This window comes from Lissotriton vulgaris, chromosome 11 (genome assembly GCF_964263255.1).
Source record: "Lissotriton vulgaris chromosome 11, aLisVul1.2, whole genome shotgun sequence".
Lineage (NCBI taxonomy): Eukaryota > Metazoa > Chordata > Amphibia > Caudata > Salamandridae > Lissotriton > Lissotriton vulgaris.
In genome coordinates, this window is record NC_141699.1 from 1107417251 (window position 1) to 1107437703 (window position 20453).

The window sequence follows — 20453 nt, forward strand, 5'->3', positions numbered from 1 at the left end:
ATTGTAATCCTTATTAGGCTCTATTAGTAGGGATGTTATATATTGTGTTGACAACTGTATTTTAAACATATTTGTAATCCTACTATGGTCTACTTGATCGCTGCCTTGTGGGAAGGTTTATGATGAACAAAAAGAGCTGGGTATCATGACAAGCAAAAAAAGCAATAAACCTGATTGCTTATAATGGAAAGTTAAGATAAAGGCAGTAGGTTTGACATATTGTGAGTCAATAGGCATTCTTAGGTTGAATGTTAATACTCTGATTGAAAACCTGCCAACAGCTATTTTGTTACATGGAATCTCATATATTACCATTGTAGACAAAGTTTAGGTGCTGGTTACCCCCTCTGACAAAACGTGGGTATAGAAGATTCATCTCACTCAGTACACTATATTAACTACAACTCGCCACTCTACCTTGCACTGTTTTCTCAGAAATTATGCCATTTGAGATGTTATGAGTGTTGGTGTGAATGCTATGATTTTACATTGTTTAAGTCATGTAATATGCGAGGGTAAAACCAGTCTATGGGGAAAGGTTGAGTTATAGTTAAAGTAGTGTGGTGAGTGAGGTCACAAGATTGTGTATGGAGGTGTGTGAGCTATAGTAAAATAAAGGTGGATGTAACAATAACTTTGGAATTTCTAGAATGTTTACATTTTTGTATGTTGTAAGGTAGGTTTGTATAGAAAGTACAATTAACGTTCTTCTAATTACAACTTAGCTTCAACCTTTGTTTTTTTCATTACATTTAAAAGGTTTTTATTTTTTTCAAAGATTTGTTTTAAATTGTAGTGTGGAATGTCATTTAATTAAGTGTTATTAAGTGGAGAGTCTTGGAGGACAGTGTCATAGAGTGTAGTGTCGCAGAGTGTAGCATTGTACAATGGAACAGAGTGTAGTGGAGTAGAGCGGAGTGGTGCAGTGTAAAGAGTGGACTGGTGTGTTGTACACTGGAGTGGAGTATCCTAGAGTGAGTGTTGTGTTGTATAGTGAGGGTCTGTACAGTTCAGTGCCGTGAATTGGAGTGGAGTGCAGTGGCGTAGTATACACTGACATAAAACGTGATAGAGCAGAGGCATAGTGTCATATGTTGGAACAATATGGCATTTTGTAGAGTGTGGGAAACAGTCATAGAGTAGAATGGAGTAGTACAGATTGGTGTCAGAGTAGAGTAGAGTGTTATACAGTTGAGCTGCAAAGAGTGTTGTAGAGTTGATTGTCATACAGTGCTGTTAAGTAGAGCGTGGAGAGTACTGTGTTGTGGGATAGTGTGGAGTAAATTGTGGTAGAGTGTCATAGAGAGAGTTGCGTATAGTGGAGTGGCATACGGAGTCATTATATATGGTGTAATAGCGCATAGTAGAGTTGTGTGGAGTGGTGTAAACTGGAGTATGGTAGACTGAAGTGTTGTACAATGGAGAGTGGGTAGAGTGGAGTGGTATAGAGTAGAGTTGCATTGTATGAAATAGTGTAAAGTTGTGCATAATCAAATTGCAGACAGTGGAGTGGCCTTCCGTGGAGTGAGGTACAGTGCAGTCTGGATTTACATTCAGTGGAATAGCGTATAGTGTAGTGTGTACTGGAGTTGTGAACAGGTAATAGGGTAGAGTAGAGTAGTGTAGAGGGCAGGGTTATACAGTGGAGGGAGTGTTGTAGAATGGTGTGACGTGGAGTGGTGTGGCATAGAGCGTAATAAAATAGAGTGTAGTGCCATGGAGGGGAGCGGATTGGCATATAGTGGAGTGGTGTATAGTAGAATAACATTAAGTGCAGTGGGGTACAGTAGAGTGACATAGATTGGAGTGCCATATAGCAGAATAGCTAAGCGTAGTGTGTTTTAAAAGGGAATAGCGTAGACTGCTGTAGGGCAGAGAGGAGTGTTGTACATTGGAGTGGCATAGAGAGGAGTGGGGCAGCAAAAAGTGGAGTAGTGTTCAGTGTGATTAACAATAAAGAGGGTCGATGGGGAATATTTAGTGACCATACAATGGTATCATCCCCTGTACCGTGATTATAACAAGAAATACCAGTAGGTCAAAGAAAACGGTAAAACTGTCTAAAATTATGTGTTGGTTAGGGAACAGTCACAAAGTCCATACTAGAATGATACATGGTGACCATCAAATGATTCCCATCAGATACCCATCCTGTACCGCCCTACATCATTTGGGATCCTTCAGCCGAAGGAAGTGATGTACAACCACTGGAGATTAGGTGAACTGTAACCCAGTCAAGTGGAAAGAAACTCAAATGTGATGGCTTAATATGTATGGCATAAGGAGGGTAAAATGACTTGCAGTGCAAAAAGTGTGTTAAAGTAACAGTGCTAAAACAGTGAGTGATTTAAGATTGGGTTGTGGAAGTGGAGAAACATTTTTTTAATTGTATCCTATCCACACCCAACAATAAAAAACAGTGCAAGGTAGTGTTAAACATATAACTACTCAGATGGATTAGAGGTCAACATGTTTCTGCGGTTAAATGGAATCTCGAGATCTCCTCCTGCTTCATCAGGACCTTGTATCAATGCTACTGCGTAATGTGAACAATTAAGATAAGTGAAATTGGTGTCACCTGAAATTCACCTGTTCAGAAGATCACGAGGGACGAACAAACAATTGAAGAAAAACAAGAAAAACACATCATTAGTGTCGACAGTTTGCAAGACACATAGTGAATGTGTTAGTTACAATAAGCCAATCGTTTTATTGGTCATGGGGTCTCGATTAGTAGACCATAAATATAATTTCCATCTTGTATGGGACCTGTTGAAAAGATAAATTTATCTTCACTCACCCAATATGTGGGGAATATACACTCTAGTGTACAGTGTAACACCATACACTAGGGTATCGTAAAGTGAAGTGACATATACTGAAGTGACAAGGAGTGGCGTACAATGGAATAACGTACAGTTACGTGGTGTAGTGTAGAGTGGCATATGTTGGAGTGGGGTGGCATAAAATAGAGTAGTGTACAGTATAACACCATACACTAGGGTATTGTAGAGTGAAGTGCCATATACAGAAGTGACATAGAGTGTTGGACAGTAGAATAGAGTGCAGTGAAGTGGTATAGAGTGAAGTGGCATAGAGTGGAATAGCATAGAGTGTAGTGTCCAAGGGTGCAGTTGCATAGAGTGGAATAGTGTACACTGGAGTAGCTTATACTGGAGAGGCATACACTGTAGTGCCATACAATGGAGTGGCATAGAGTATAATAATGAATTGGAGTGGTTCACAGCATAATATCTTAGAGTGGAGTGGTGTAGAGTGGATTAGCTTACAGTGGAGTAGCGTACAGTGGAGTGGCGTACAGTGTAAAATCGTATAGTGGAGTGATGTAGACTGGAGTGGCGCAAACTAAAGTGGTGTACAGTGAAGTGGAGTAGGGAACAGTGGAGCGGCAATACAGTGGAATAGCGCACAGTGGAAAGGTGTACACTGGAGTGGTGTAGAGTGGATAAGCATAGATAGGCAGTAGGTTCACATATTGTAAGGATTTTCAAAGTTCTAATTAAAATACTCAGTGATGTATTGTGCTGCGATATACTGCACTAATTTTACTGCATACTGCAGTACAAGTGGATAGGAAGGTAGCATCTGATTGACTAATGGCTGTCTTTACAAAATGTAAATGGCAGTCATGTAGTTTTCAGCACACTTTCACTGTATTCCGAGTAAGGGTATTATAAATAGGTATGTATTAGGTCTTATTGTTGAGCTGTAGCAATTACCACTTTATGAAAGTGCTAATAGCTAAAGAAATGTATTTATAATTATCTTAATATTTTCCAGCATTTTAGGGAAAATTGCATATTTTTCAAAATAATTTTAAGGAGAGTGGTAATTTCTGATGTATAACAGAACCACACATCATTACTATGCAATATGTTAACACAGGTATGCCTTTACCAAGCATTCCTTTACAACAAAAATGTACGTTTTACACAGATAAGTATAAAGCATACATATATATATATATATATATATATATATATATATATATATATATATATATATATATATATATATATATATATATATATATATATATATATATAGTTAGGATTTTTTCTCTATGGGATTTTTGAAAATTCTATGTCTAATAACTTTGGCGTTTGTGGACGGAGTTGGCTGAAATTTTCAGGAAAATGGAACATTTTGTTTCTGAGCAGCCCCCGACAATTTGGGGGGGTTTCATCAAGGGGGGGCCGAGAAAAAAGGGGGGTCCCAAAACGTGTTTTTCCCATGTTAATTTCCATAGGGCGGTTGGCCTCACTTTTAGCTCGAACGGCTGAATGGATTTGCACGAAACTTGGCAAAATTGTAGGGACTGTTAGCCCGATGTGCCTTTGCTAGGTCTCAATATATGTGCTCCAGTGGATTTTGAGTAATTTAGGTTAAAAAAAGATATATATCTGGGCGGAGCCTAACCACACATCTGATCTGATTGGCTGTCAGCACTTCATCCAAGAAGTGTTGGCAGCCATCTTGGGACCACTATACATGATAGCACCTCATTAAAAAGCATTGTAGTTAATAGAGGGTTTTAGGACTTTAGTTACATTATAAATCATTTGTTGATGGTACCATACTCGTTTTAGGAATTGTGGTGGGTTCTAAGGTGATTTTACCATGTGAAAAAACCTTCTGCTGTGATATCATGAATATTGTTTGAAAGAAAACTAATATCTCATGATTTTCCCACAGTGGTTTGGAAGAGGATCTATAAGCTAAACTGAAAGCATATTTTCTGTAAATTCACATTATCTTTCTCAGTCATGTGAAAATGAAGTCTGACATTCTCAGTAAAACATGTACGTCCAACAAGGACAGAGACTGTCAGTTGATTCCTTTGTGTTCTACTGCAGCCTCCTAGAGTGTTCTAAAGAACAACTAGAGCGCTAACAGTCCTACTTATTACAAAGGTATGGCACACCTGAAGCCATCTTGATTGGAATAAAGTGGTAACTCTTAAAACATTTAATTTAAAAAGAAACAACATGAGGGGGTATATTTTGCCATAGAAAGTATGATTAGTGCTGCAGAATGAAAAATTAGGGCACATTTTGAGTGACTTCTCAAATCCTTTTCTATTTCATTAAAACATTCTGACATGCAGTCTCCCAAAATGGCCACCAGAGACAAAATAGCCCAAATGTAGCCCAAATATCACCCAGATGTAGCCCAAGTATAGCCCAATGACAGAATGTCCCATAGTGTTCTAAAGAACAACTAGAGCGCTAACAGTCCTACTTATTACAAAGGTATAGCACACCTGGAGCCATCGTGATGGGAATAAAGTGGTAACTCTTAAAACATTTAATTTAAAAAGGAACAAAATGAGGGGGTATATTATGCAATAGAAGGTATTATTAGTGCTGCAGAAAGAAAAATTAGGGCACATTTTGAGTGACTTTTCAAATCCTCTTCTATTTCATTAAACAATTCTGACATGCAGTCTCCCAAAATGGCCACCAGAGACAAAAGAGCCCAAATGTAGCCCAAATATAACCCAGATGTAGCCCAAGTATAGCCCAATGACAGAATGTCCCAGAGTGTTCTAAAGAACAACTAGAGCGCTAACAGTCCTACTTATTACAAAGGTATGGCACACCTGAAGCCATCTTGATTGGAATAAAGTGGTAACTCTTAAAACATTTAATTTAAAAAGGAACAAAATGAGGGGGTATATTTTGCCATATGAATTATGATTAGTGCTGCAGAAAGAAAAATTAGGGCACATTTTGAGTGACTTCTCAAACCCTCTTCAATTTCATTAAAAAATTCTGACATACAGTCTCCCAAGATGGCCACCAGAGACAAAAGAGCCTACATGTAGCCCAAATATCACCCAGATGTACCCCAAGTATAGCCCAATGACAGAATGTCCCAGAGTGTTCTAAAGAACAACTAGAGCGCTAACAGTCTTACTTAAGACAAAAGTATGGCACACCAGAAGCCATCTTGATTGGAATGAAGTGGTAAGTCTGAAAACACTCAATTTAAAAAGGAACAACATGAGGGGGTTAATTTTGCCATAGAAAGTATGATTAGTGCTTCAGAAAGAAAAATTAGGGATAATTTTGAGTGACTTCTCAAATCCTCTTCTATTTCATTAAAAAAATTCTGACATGCAGACTGAAACATGCACTTTGAATACCAGCAGCAGACGTCCCTGGTGAGCAGTAGCTTTACTACAGTGATCTAATGTGCAACTAGAGTGCTAACATTCAGAATGTATGGCAAATGTGTGACACATCTGAATGCCTTCTCGATGGAACCAAAGTAAACAAGCATTGAAAATGCAATAGATCTCGCCCTCGTTTAAGTTAAAGCCATTCTGTTTGTAATGAGGTGGCTTTTCAGCTTTGCTTTTATTAGTGTTTTTTCAACTTTCATGTAAATAACATGCATCTGTATGCATATAAGTATATGTATGCATGCATTTATGTTTGTATTTATATAGATATACAGATGATATATGTTTATATATGTATGTATATATATATATATTCACTGAAAAAACCATAGGCTATAGACCATATATAGTTAGGAATTAGCATTTACAAAACCTTGAAAATTCACAGAAAAAACCATAGGTTATGGACCATATATAGTTAGGAATTAGCATTTACAAAACCTTGAAAATTCACTGAAAAAACCATAGGTTATAGACCATATATAGTTAGGAATTCGCATTTACAAAACCTTATTTTACTCACACAAAACCATTGAAATTCCATATATAGTTAGTTGCACTAACTATATATCGCGCACCCGCAATCCACTGCTGATGATGTCACATATTACATCATTCATGACATGGTCAGTGACATCACTGATGACATCACTGATGACATCTCAAATGACATCACTGATGACATCACTGATGACAACATCCAGTGACTGTATGTTTCTGTAAAGTTAAAATATGTCTTACATATTGAAGAATGAGTGGATGTATAAATGTCTGGATGAAGGATTTAGTAGGTGCATGACTGACTGTATGAGTGAGTGATTAAATGTGTCTCACTGAGTGCATGGGTTAGTGGCTAAACTGTCTTAATTTGTGCATCATTATGTCTGTTGTTCTGTAAACTGTTGCATGTGTTGATAAGTAGCTATATGAGTAACTATATGGGTTATTGATTGCTTGCCCAAGTATTTGTATGGGAGACTGAGTGTGTGTGTGGGTGGCTGGGAGGTGTATGACTCTGTGCATAGATGTGTGAGCAGTTGATTCACTAGATGTATGGTTTCAAAAGTGCATGTGGGAACAGCTGTATGGGCGGTTGACTGTGTGCATGAGTGTATTGGTGAGTGAATGGATATCTCAATGCTACATGTCAAAGTAAGTACATATGTAAAACACAGTACATGTGAGAGTTGACATATATAAATAACTGTGCATAAGAGCCAGTGAATGTGTGAGTGGCTGTATGGATCATTGTGAACTTGTATCAGGGATTGTATAAGAGAGTAAATATGTGTTAGTATATGTTTGAATAAGTAAAGTTTGTATAACTGTATAGTTGAGGAAATGGAGGTGTGATTGATTCTTTGCATGACTGACTAGGTGTGTGAGTAAATCCATGGATGAGTGACAGTCTGTGAGTGTCTGTTTACACTGATTGTATCTAAGGTTATATTAGAGTCTGAAGAGGTTCATCGTATTATCACATGAATGATATCATCAGTGATGTGATCAGTAATGTCAAATGAGATGTCATCAGTGATGTCATCAGTGATGTCATTTGAGATGTCATCAGTGATGTCATTTGAGATGTCATCAGTGATGTCATCAGTGATGTCACTGACCATGTCATGAATGATGTAATATGTGACATCATCAGCAGTGGATTGCGGGTGCGCGATATATAGTTAGTGCAACTAACTATATATGGAATTTCAATGGTTTTGTGTGAGTAAAATAAGGTTTTGTAAATGCAAATTCCTAACTATATATGGTCTATAACCTATGGTTTTTTCAGTGAATTTTCAAGGTTTTGTTAATGCTAATTCCTAACTATATATGGTCTATAACCTATGGTTTTTTCAGTGAATATATATATATATATATATATATATATATATATATATATATATATATATATATATATATATATATATATATATATATATATATATATATATATATATATGTATTTATATTTTTGTAAATCAATATGTATCGATCAGTGATGTCAACAGTGATATCACTGACCATGCTATGAATGATATAATATGTGACCTCATCAGCAATGCATTGTGGGGGCGCGAGTTATAGTTAGCTTAACTAACTATTACGCCCACATTTCTCTGATTTTGTTTGAGTGAAATGTCCTACTAACAATAATGTCCCTGAAATCTGTGTTTTTTTCAGTCAATTTCTAAGGTTTTTTAAATGCTAATTTCTAACTATGACGTCCCTAAAACCAATGGTTTTTTGAGTGAATTTCTAAGGTTTTTTAAATGCTAATTACTAACCTACAGAGGTAGGACATGTCCAGATACTGAAAGAAAGGTACCGAAAGAATTAGGGGAAATGCACAAACAGACAACAGAATTTCATAAAGACAAAGAAAGGTGCAGGAAGAAGCAACAGATGTACTAACTAACCATCAGACGTACAGAAGGAGGCCTACTTTGACTATACCTTACAACACACTCATACAAAGTACCCTAATCAGTAATGTATCTCTCAAGGCATCTTAAATCTAACTGTTCTCTTAAAAGTTTATATGGCTGAGATACCCGCCACCCCCTCTCAACACAATCCCCAAAGGAGGGAAACCGGAAACAGTTCTTGAAGTTTTTGGAAGTGGGAGGGAGTGACCCTCCCGGCCGTATTTATTAAAACAAAAAATTAAAACATTAAACAGTTCATATTATGTACAATTTCATTACCACATTGCGATGTTTGGCTAACCTTAACAGATTCTCTAATACAGAGGTTCTCCTAGCCGATCTAACATCCTACAAAACATTTTCTTGAAATATTGAAATTGTACATCTTAACGTTTAAGGGCCAACGGCAAGGTCGTAACCGGGTCAAGATCCCTAACCAGACATACCCCCCCCACTTGGGAGGGGCGACAGCACGGAGGCGTACCTCAAGTGCAACTACTACCAATTTCCCTTGACTTGACGGGGGCACCTATAAACTCGACGCCAGTTAAAGGTCGTTCGAAGACTCGTGTGAGGTATCTAGAAGGTATCGTAGACCTCCCCCCAACCCCACACAACTTACCACATCTGCCGTCGCAGACGTCACTGGCCCCGGGAAATTCCCCAGGAGGGGGTTGTAACCCCTCCTACAAAGGAAGGGGCCTTGACCGCCTTTCCTTTACTTTCGGCGACCCATCCTTAGAAGGGACCGCCTCCCCATTGAGGGGCCAAAGGCCACCTCTCCCGAGCGCTCCCATCCGTGTTGGGTGACGCCCACTCATAGGGATCTTCTAATTAGTGCTCACCGATCATGACCTTACCGCCCGACCAAAATAAATACGACAGTGCTACTAAGCCTAAAAATACATTGGCCACTATGACCGAAAAGCATGCTTATAAATCGACACTATATCTGAATTACTTTAATCACAAAATTCATATAAGATAAACCATTCTTTATTACACTCAAAATCAACACGATACTACCACAACCTGTAAACGAAACAAAATTATTGATCACTTTATTACAAACAACTTGCTGTCCTCAGGGGCTGGTGGGTGGGTCAAAATTGGCTCTTCGTTCCGTCTCGAGCTCACGTGCAGCGAGGAGGTGCAGCTTCAGAGCACAGGAACAAGAGGATGTCTTCTGGTCTTGCGTCCCTTTTTATCCGTCTTCAGGGCAGGCGTAAACCCGCCCCTGCCTGCCCCGAGGGGCGTGGCCAGCTGCGTCAGTGTCTAGGCCAGCCCACTCTAGGGCGGGAAAAAGCGCGCCCCGGCTACGCCGCTTCGGGCATACCAGCCGAGACGCGCCTCCCGCCCAAAATGGCTTCCCGGGGGGATCGAGGTACTCTGCCATACGTTCGGGGGGACCGAGTGGTCGCCCCTTTCCATATGGCTGAGATACCCGCCACCCCCTCTCAACACAATCCCCAAAGGAGGGAAACCGGAAACAGTTCTTGAAGTTTTTGGAAGTGGGAGGGAGTGACCCTCCTGGCCGTATTTATTAAAACAAAAAATTAAAACATTAAACAGTTCATATTATGTACAATTTCATTACCACATTGCGATGTTTGGCTAACCTTAACAGATTCTCTAATACAGAGGTTCTCCTAGCCGATCTAACATCCTACAAAACATTTTCTTGAAATATTGAAATTGTACATCCTAACGTTTAAGGGCCAACGGCAAGGTCGTAACCGGGTCAAGATCCCTAACCAGACATACCCCCCCCACTTGGGAGGGGCGACAGCACGGAGGCGTACCTCAAGTGCAACTACTACCAATTTCCCTTGACTTGACGGGGGCACCTATAAACTCGACGCCAGTTAAAGGTCGTTCGAAGACTCGTGTGAGGTATCTAGAAGGTATCGTAGACCTCCCCCCAACCCCACACAACTTACCACATCTGCCGTCGCAGACGTCACTGGCCCCGGGAAATTCCCCAGGAGGGGGCTGTAACCCCTCCTACAAAGGAAGGGGCCTTGACCGCCTTTCCTTTACTTTCGGCGACCCATCCTTAGAAGGGACCGCCTCCCCATTGAGGGGCCAAAGGCCACCTCTCCCGAGCGCTCCCATCCGTGTTGGGTGACGCCCACTCATAGGGATCTTCTAATTAGTGCTCACCGATCATGACCTTACCGCCACAGGCCGGATAGTTGACCGGCTATCCGGACCCCCCACAAAACTCCTACCTAAAGGTCATGTTTCAACGTTTTTAACCATGCTAAGAAGTCTCCTATCAGTAACTCATTTCCCACCCGAGACAAATGCACACCATCCCCCAAATACATACTGTCATCATTAATACAACCATGCGGGATAGAATGCAATGTCCTGGAACGGAACAACCTACTCACTTTGTTATTCAGTTTTCTAACAGAATGGTTCAAAGCAGGAACAGAAATAGCCCCCCGCCACACCTTTCGTGGAATCATATGGGACCACGCAATGGTGCACCCCGGAACTCTCCTCGCCAACCAACTTACAGTGGAAAGCATTGCCTCCAGGAGAAGTCGTCTACCGGTGGTGACCAAATCATTGCCCCCTAAATGTACTATAACTATAGACGGCGGTGACCTCGTCCGCCCTAACAAACCCTCAAAAAATGTTTGAAACTGGTCAATACAGAGACCGCCTCTTCCGTAGAAGGACACCCTGTACCCGTATTCCCCAGCTACGTGAATCATGTCACCTGCTTTGAATACGTCTGCGGCACGCCTCACGTATGAGTGGCCCACGACCCACACCTCCTTTCTCACAGCCGGTGATGTCTGACCGCTGGCCCGGTGTTGGGTCGACTGCATAGTCCGCCCCGCCTCGTAGGCTCGCGTAACTGAAAACCAAACAAAAACAAGAAGCGTGAGTATATTATTACAGCTTCACAACATGTGCAACCGCACATATCTCTTATAACAATTGGAGGACCAACGCCCCACTCGTTTGACTTGTTCCACATTAAGACCCCTGGCTGTAGCTTCTGTGGCAGCCCCTATACGAAAGGAATGGGTCCCAAACTCGCCCGGGTTCAAGCCCGCTGCGGCAATTGACATCGCAAGCACCCGCTGAAACTGAAATTTCGTCAGTGGGGTGGCGTCCGCGTGTCTCAACAAGGTCCCCCCCCATGATGCCACCCTTCGTGCAAGGTAATCTTCTAAACATTTTACCGGACACATGGAGGACCCGGGAATCCTGCGTATGATTATGCAGTCACCCATCCCATCCTGATCGGTCTTGGACCTGACAAAGGAGACAGTCATCGTCTCTCCCCTAATCTGAACGTGTTCCTGGCACAAACCCCCAGCCACATCCAGTTTGTTCCTTGCCACCAGCTCGCTTACCCTCATCGCCCCGTGAAATGCAAGCGTAAAAGCGGCTCGGAACAATACCGTCTCAAACTGAGACGAGCATGTGGCAGGGAGTGTGGCCAACAACTGGGACAACCTATCCAAACCTATCGGGCGCCTCTCGTCTACTCTGTGACCCTCAAGGCGTTGCCACCCACGCAGCGCTTTCTGCACCACGAAAGATGCTGTCGGGTCCTGGATATTATGAGCCCTGGCAACAAAGGAAATGGCAGCACGATGCCTCTGGGCCGTAGCCACCGATTTCCCATCCCTACGTAAGGACATCAGAAAATTCACTACCCATTCCTCTTGGCCCCACAACCCCTCTCTGTCAATCCCCAAAAAGGCTAAATAGGCCCGAAACGCCCCTTCATATGCCTTCCTCGTCCGTGGTGCTAAACTCTCTCCCACGAGGTGACGAAGTTCGGGGCACCGAGAGACCAGAGAGCTTCGGGAAAGGGTGCCGGCTCTGGGTCCGCTGAGGGAAGGAAACCCGAGAAAGCCTGCATTTGAAAACGAGACAGTGCGTCAGCCGCCTGATTCAACACCCCTGGGACATGTTTTGCTCTGAATATCACGTTCAGTTGCATACAAAGTAAAACAATTTCTTTGAGCAATCTCAAAATCAGTTTACAACGTGCTGCCTGACTATTGATGCATTCCACTACGGACATATTGTCAGACCAAAATATGACCGAGTGATCTTTGAACCCTTCGGGCCAGGTTCTGAGGGCCACCAAAATGGGAAATAGTTCCAGGAAAGCAATATTACTCGTCAGCCCATTATCATGCCACCACGTCGGCCATCTTTGTGCCGACCATTTCGTGCCGAAGATGGCGCCAAAGCCAATGCTTCCTGCTGAATCTGTCCATAGCCCCAGCTCTTCAGAGGACACGGCTGGCTTGTTCCAGACTACTCGACCATTAAAGTCCGCCAAAAATGCTAACCAAATACGCATGTCCTGGCGGACCTCAGCCGATAGTCTCGTGCGATGATGACCCTCTTTTAGGCCGACCATCGCTTGGGCAATCGAACGGGAAAAGGGGCGGGCCATTGGTATCACCCTTAGGGCAAAATTCAACTTCCCCACCAACTGCTGCAATTGATGCAGCGTAACTTTAGATGCATTTATACACACTTGTAGGGCTGCCCTGAATTTCAACACTTTGGCAGTCGGTAAACGAAAACAACCCTCGCTGGAATCCAACTCGATCCCCAGAAACTCAAGGAAAGTCGTAGGACCCACTGTTTTACCCGGTGCCAATGGCACGCCAAACTGGTTCATTAACACACAAAATTCGGCCAAGGCCCGGCCACATTCAAGATCCCCGGCTGCCCCAAGAAACAGAAAATCATCAAGGTAATGCATTACATTTTTGAAACCCGTCTTCCTTGTGAAGACCCATTGTAGAAAACTACTGAATTTCTCGAAATAGGCACAGGATATCGAGCACCCCATCGGCATACACCTATCCATGTAATAACAACCTTGGAACATGAATCCCAGGAGACGCTGGTCGTCTGGGTGTACCGGGAGCAATCGGAACGCTGACTCGATATCTGATTTCGCCATCAGCGTCCCGGGCCCCAGGCGATTCAAAATGGCTACGGCTTCATCGAATGATGCGTACCGCACCGAACACACTTCTGGATCGATTGCCTCGTTCACAGACCGACCATGTGGAGCTGATAAATTGTGAATCAGTCGAAACTCACCTGGGTACTTCTTGGGGACCACCCCTAGGGGAGAACAAACAAAATTCTGCACCGGGGGTACACTAAACGGGCCAGCGACCCGACCTCGATTAACCTCTTTCTGGATCTTATCCTGTACTACAGTCGTATGCTGCAGAACGGAAAGTTGATTTTTGCACTTCTCGACACCCTGAAAGTCCCCTACCGGGATGCGGAAACCATACGAAAAACCGTTCCGCAGCACCCCGGCAGAAGTACGATCCGGGTATTCACTGAGCCAGGGAATCATCGCCAAGGTATCAATCGGGGTTGGTAGAGGCGCCCCTCGGACTACATTAGACCTGTTTGGCGCTTCCTCCACCCCCATTCTCACCCGTTCTGGCTCTGCACCTGGACTCAGGATGGGACGACCCGCAACCACTACATTCGTGTTTGAATTTACACGATCCCTGGGGCCTGGTACATTTACCTCTGTTGAAATTAAAGCAGAAACCCCTTTTCCCTGTATTGCCGGCAGGTTTCGAGTAATCATCGGTACCCGTACCTGACCGAAAGGGCGTCCCCGCATATTGGCGGGAGGATTCGCCAACATTGCTCCCCACCAAAGGCATTTTTAGCATTCCTGGCTCCTTCATTTTATCCCATGTCAATGAATCATAACAATCCCAGGTTAAACTTTTGTTATGCTCCTTCGCCTTTCTGAAAAGATTATCATAACAGAACCAATGGTTACCTTGGTGTGATGTCGAGTACCCCATGATTCGTGACTGATAGATTGGAAACTCGGGAAGCAACTCTGGCCTACGTTCCCCTAGGATTGACGTAAAAATTACCCATGCATTGCCCCAATTGCCAATATTCTCATTCACTTTAAAGGCGGCCATTTTTGCGCACCAAACACTCGGATGCATGAGATCCTTCTGACCCTTAACATGCTCCACCTCATAATGATCGACAAGCAACGAGAAGATGTTCACATATTCCCCCGCCCAAATCTTTTCCTTAATTGCCAAAGGGACATGTTGCCCCAACTTTTCTCTACGAGAGGGTGCTGACTCATCCCTCGCGATCGGCAATGGCCGCTTACCTGCACCGGACGCTGCCTCTGCGGTCGCAATCGCCCCTTGTGGCTTGTCTATCACTGGAGCCGGTGGGGACGCCTTGGCTGCATCCCGTTTTTCGCGCAATTGTCTCATCAGCGCCTGTGCCTCGGCAGCCGTGGCGCCCTCGCTACTGTCGCCCAACCACGCTGCGAGCTGTGCTGCCTGCTCGGGCGGCATGTCCTCATTGGACATCGGGGTGACCACCACGGGAATCGGATTCCCCTCGGCCGGTACTGGGGTTGGCGCCTCGAGCGGGGTACAGGGAACCGGGACGTCTCCCCCGGCTGGTCCCCTCCTTGGCCTCTTGGCTTTCCCTCCTGGGGCTGCTCCAGCCGATGGACGCCCCGATCCCCCCTCCCCGTCTCGCTCCGCCACCCGCTTCTTCAGCTCGGACATCTCCTTCATGAGGACCCGAACCATCTGTTCAGTCGTCATTCTCTTCGCGCCTTTCTTGGGCATCTCTCCGACAAAGTATCTGGAAGACAAGAGAAAGATTACAACGCTCAAAATTGGCTCTTCGTTCCGTCTCGAGCTCACGTGCAGCGAGGAGGTGCAGCTTCAGAGCACAGGAACAAGAGGATGTCTTCTGGTCTTGCGTCCCTTTTTATCCGTCTTCAGGGCAGGCGTAAACCCGCCCCTGCCTGCCCCGAGGGGCGTGGCCAGCTGCGTCAGTGTCTAGGCCAGCCCACTCTAGGGCGGGAAAAAGCGCGCCCCGGCTACGCCGCTTCGGGCATACCAGCCGAGACGCGCCTCCCGCCCAAAATGGCTTCCCGGGGGGATCGAGGTACTCTGCCATACGTTCGGGGGGACCGAGTGGTCGCCCCTTTCCAATATTCATTAAGTGCTCAGAATGGTATGCCTATGAAATAGAAGATAGCAATCTCAAGTATAACACATTTTTTTTATATGTACAAGTTACTATTATATTTTTAGGAAATAATTAGTTTAATACTGTAAATTTGTTTTTCAAAGGAGTTGCGCACCCTAAGGGAATCTACTTGATGGATGCGCGAATTAAAAGTGCGCGAACCCTGGTAGCGCGCATTTCAGAAGTTGCTCTGGAGTCGTGACTTCGGCGTACATTCTAAAGTATAAAATATAATTGTAGAAAATATAAACATAAGTTTTAGTTAAAATCTTTGACTAATATAATTTAGAAAACTATTTATAAACAGTTTTTTGAGTGTGCTATTAACTATATGACATTTTACAAGTGTGAAATGTCTGCACGTATGGTGCGCGACCCCGCCCTACACATATTTCTCAGGCCACACCTGTGTAGTGCCGGGGTAGCACCGGGGTGGTACCGGGGTGGCGACTTTGGCGTACTTTCAAAGTTAGAAATATCACTGTACATAGTTAAAATATCAGATTTGAATAATCACTTTCAATGATATGATTGTAAAAATATTGTATACACATCTATTTATACTTTATAATTATGTATACAATATTATGCAGGTGCGGGGCATGTACATGACGGGTGCTTGCACCCTACGCGACTCCATATCACCACAAAAAGAAAGCTTCTGTTTGGTTTAAATCATTTTCATTCTGTAAGAGGGAAGATCCATTCTTGTTATATTCTTCTCATTATTTGTCTGTCTTGCTGACAAGACCTGCTTATTGTACCTCTCTTCATTTTTTCAATTTCTGTGTGTTCTTTTACTTTTATTTTACATTATGGCATCTAGTCATGGAGATATTGATCCACTGGAACTGGAGGATGATGACATTGGGGAGCCATTAAAGAAAAGGAATGAAAGTGTGGTATGGGCCTTCTTTAGTGTGCCAGAGGGAGAAAAGAAGGTGAACGTGCAAAAAGTAACCTGTAACATCTGTAAGAGAGTCTTGTCAAGAGGCTCTGAAAAGAAATATTCATGTGGAACATCAAGAATGAAGAAGCATTTTGAGACTATGCATCCCTTACATCTGGCAAGAGAAGAAAAACAGAGAGAGCCGAATGAAGCAGCAGAAAAATACCTTAATGCACTCTCAAGGTCTTACAGCAACACCAAGGCCTCACATTGTTCCAGAGCTGTTGTAAGGGGCCATAATTTGTAAGAAATGTGATGCAAAACTGTGCATCATGGAGCAGTGCATTCACTTTATCACCAATGCAATCAAAGCAAATAAATGTTTTTTTTAATAATAGCCTCCTGTAGCGGGGACAGGTGGCCCACAGAGGAAACGGACACAATGGACTGGTGGGCAGTTACCCCCCTCTCACCCGCTTCTGTCTCCTCCCACCAGGACTTGCAAAACGAAATGGAGACACTATGGACGCCCAAAGAAGTAAACAGACACAGCACCTTTAACTGGAAAAACAAGGAGAACGAGACTCCTCCCCTCAGGAGCGTCATCACGGCAGGAACGTCAAAAGGAGGAAGAACCCGGAACTCGGAGGACGGCGTTTCCCTGGAGGACGTAGACGGAGAGTGCAAGAGAAGGAGAACCGAGCATACAAGGAGAGCTGAGGAAGAAGACGGGACAGATCAGGATACAGAGGACCAGTGCAGCAACATCACGCCAGGAGGCCCACGTCCTCACGATTCGCCCCCCCACGTTCCCACAGGAAGAGTGTGACTCAAACAGGTATGGGGCAAGGTTACAGGCTGGGTGGGTCGGAGTAGCCAGTCTGCCTTACCGCCTCCCACTGATAAATAGTGTAAATATCTATACAGCCTCTACTTCCCTGTAACCCCTCACGAGCACTCGAGCACAGGAAGTCAGTTTTATATACACTTGAGCACTCGGTGTCCCTCACTCCCCGGTCCCTCGCATCGGTAAAGTACCGAACAACCTCCTAAAATCTGCCCTTGTGTCTTTCTCTTGCTTTTGGGGTCGGAGCGTTCCTGACATCGGACCTTTATCAACCTGGTGTCCCCGAAGTTTACCCGGACGGACCCTGCTGCCTTTGCAAGAGAGAGACTCACCAGTAGACAAAGAAAAGCACACCAGAAAATAAAGCCCTCGTTAAAAGCACTTCTCAAAGTTTCAGACTCTGTTATTCCTGCGCCAACCGCCCCTGCAACACCTCCCAAATTTCTTTTTTACTTTTTTCTCAAACACTTCCTTTGCAGTCTTCAATTTTGTTTTGTTCAAAAAAAGTAAAAAACACCCCAAAAAAGAAAAAAAACGTTAAAAAAAATAAAAAAATAAAAATTGTTTGAAAAAAAAACTGTTCTTACGGAATCACATATATTGAGTAAAAATAGACAAATTACCTGAGTGATTGCATGAGTGCAAGGATACTGCCCGAGTGATTGTAGGACTCACATATACTCACTTATATACATCAATACTCACATATACTAGATTAAAACATATCTTGTTACTGATAAAGACACTAGTGAGACAGTCATTCACTCACTAACACACACATATACACACTCATCCACCCATACAGTCCTGCACATATGCTGTCTTCAAAACACATACAAACAGTGAGCCAGCCACCAACCCATGCAGCCACTTATACACAAAGTGAAACACTGATACATATATTTCAATATTTAAAAGTTACTCGCTAATATATGTATTCACTAAGATACACTTAAAGGCAGTTAACCAATCAATTAAAAAAAAACATTTACACACTTATTTAACCATTTATTCTTCCATCGACCTTTACAAATACATATATAAAACATATTTATTTTTCAGAAAGACACACATTCACTGGATGGTGTCATCAGTGATGTCATGAGTGATGTCACTGACCATGTCATGAGTGATGTAATATGTGACGTCATCAGCAGTGCATTGCAGGCACGCAAGTTATAGTGCGTCCAACTAACTATAACGTGGGAATTTCAATGGTTTTATTTCAGTAAAATTTGCATCTAACTATAACTGGCGTGAAACCTATGTTTTTTTCAGTGAATATATATATATATATATATATATATATATATATATATATATATATATATATATATATATATATATATATATTAATGTCTATTTTTTCAAAGAAAGTGGAAGGTGCACACGTTGTGGAGTCAAGACGCAGCAGTTAAAATCATTTCCAAATCACTTCTTTTTATTTGAACAAATCATTAAAACTGGCACACAGCCAACACGTTTCGTTCCCCTTTTTTTGCCAATGGGAACTTCGTCAGGGCTCTTTTATATGGTCTTGAAAGCAGATAGTAGCAGGTAAGTGGGTTCAAGTAACACCACAAATAGGAATAAAAATGTCAATAGAAGTCTATATTCCAAACTCTAATATATGAGCGATCATGGAGGGAGGGGAATTCAAAAAGGCCCAATAACATAGAAGTGACTAGTCTCAAGTAGCGAGATACTGAAAATGTTCCGTAATAGCAACGTCTCCTCCTGCAAATGCACCAAGGGGCGCGTTTGCAGAGTGCTGCAGGGAGGGGGCGGGGCCTCCGGCACGATGCCGGTCTTTTAAAAAATTTGGTTTTTTAAGAAGGGGGGCAGTGTGGCCCCCCTTCTTTTCCTATTTTATTGGCTTTGGGGACCCATCCCCCAGGGTCTGACTCCTATTTTATTGAACAAATTAGAAGGGGGCCGCATGGCCCCCCTCCAGAGGCCCTAATTGGCCCTGGGAACCCATCCCCCAGGGCATGGCCAGTTATTTTTTCTACCTTTTTGGAGGGGGGCTGCGTTGCCCCCTCCTCAGGACATTTATGGCCCTGGGGACCCCACCCCCTGGGGCCAGCCTTTGTTTTTTAAAAACATTTTTGCAGGGGAGGCAGGCCCTCTCCATTGGGGACTGTGGAGGGGTCCCCAATCCCCCCACGGTCCCGCTGGCTCCCCCCTCCTGCGGGAGCCGGCTTTGCTTTTCCACATGGGGAGCTGCTAAGATGCAGCTCCTCTTGTGGAAAATCGATCAGCTTTAGTTTTTGGAAGAGAGAGCTCTCATTCAAAAACCAATATATATATATAGTTATGGTTCCACCATTTCCCTATAGTGTCAAAAAGGGCCTTTGAGTCAGCTTTATTCTTCCGTTAGTCCCTCTGAATGTCATTTACACTCTGCCACAGATTGATTGATTAATTGACCGCAGCATATTCAAAATTGTTACTTAAAATTCAACTTTACTATTAAAGAAGATTTTAAATTACAATTCAGTTGAGCTTAGACTTAGATAGTATATCCCTATCTGATCCCAATCCAATATTATTGCTTATTAAATGTAATAAGGTAACCCAGTGTCATGTGAAGGAAGAGATCGGTCTTATGGTAGTAAAAAATAACTTTAGGAGTTTTTCACTGCCAAGACACGTAAAACTTAAGTACATGTGTTCTGCTTTTAAATACCATGCACCCTGCCCTAGAAGCTTAGTGGTGACATAAAAATTACAAAGGAAGATTTTGGCCTGACAATATGTTTCTTTTGCCAGGTTGAAACAGCAGATTAAAAGTGCCTTACAAGCTGCAATGGAATTCCTGAGATATGTTTTATAGTAATACTTAAGTAGGTAGCACAATAAGAGCTGCAGGCCCACTAGTAGCATTTTATTTTACAGGCCCTGGGTACATGTTGTACCATATACTTACAAGTAATTTAAATGTGCCATTCAGGGGTAAGCCATTTTTACCATGCTTTAGGAAGGGAGCACAGTCACTTCAGCACTGGTCAGTAGTTGTAAATTGCAAAG

General features: G+C 43.0%; 1 protein-coding gene across 1 annotated transcript in view; it reads left to right on the forward strand.

The window, feature by feature from the left end:
* LOC147684249 (putative cation-transporting ATPase 13A4) overlaps positions 1–20453 on the forward strand; it is a 276452-nt gene that overhangs the window by 153423 nt on the left and 102576 nt on the right. The gene's annotated exons all lie outside the window — the stretch shown is intronic.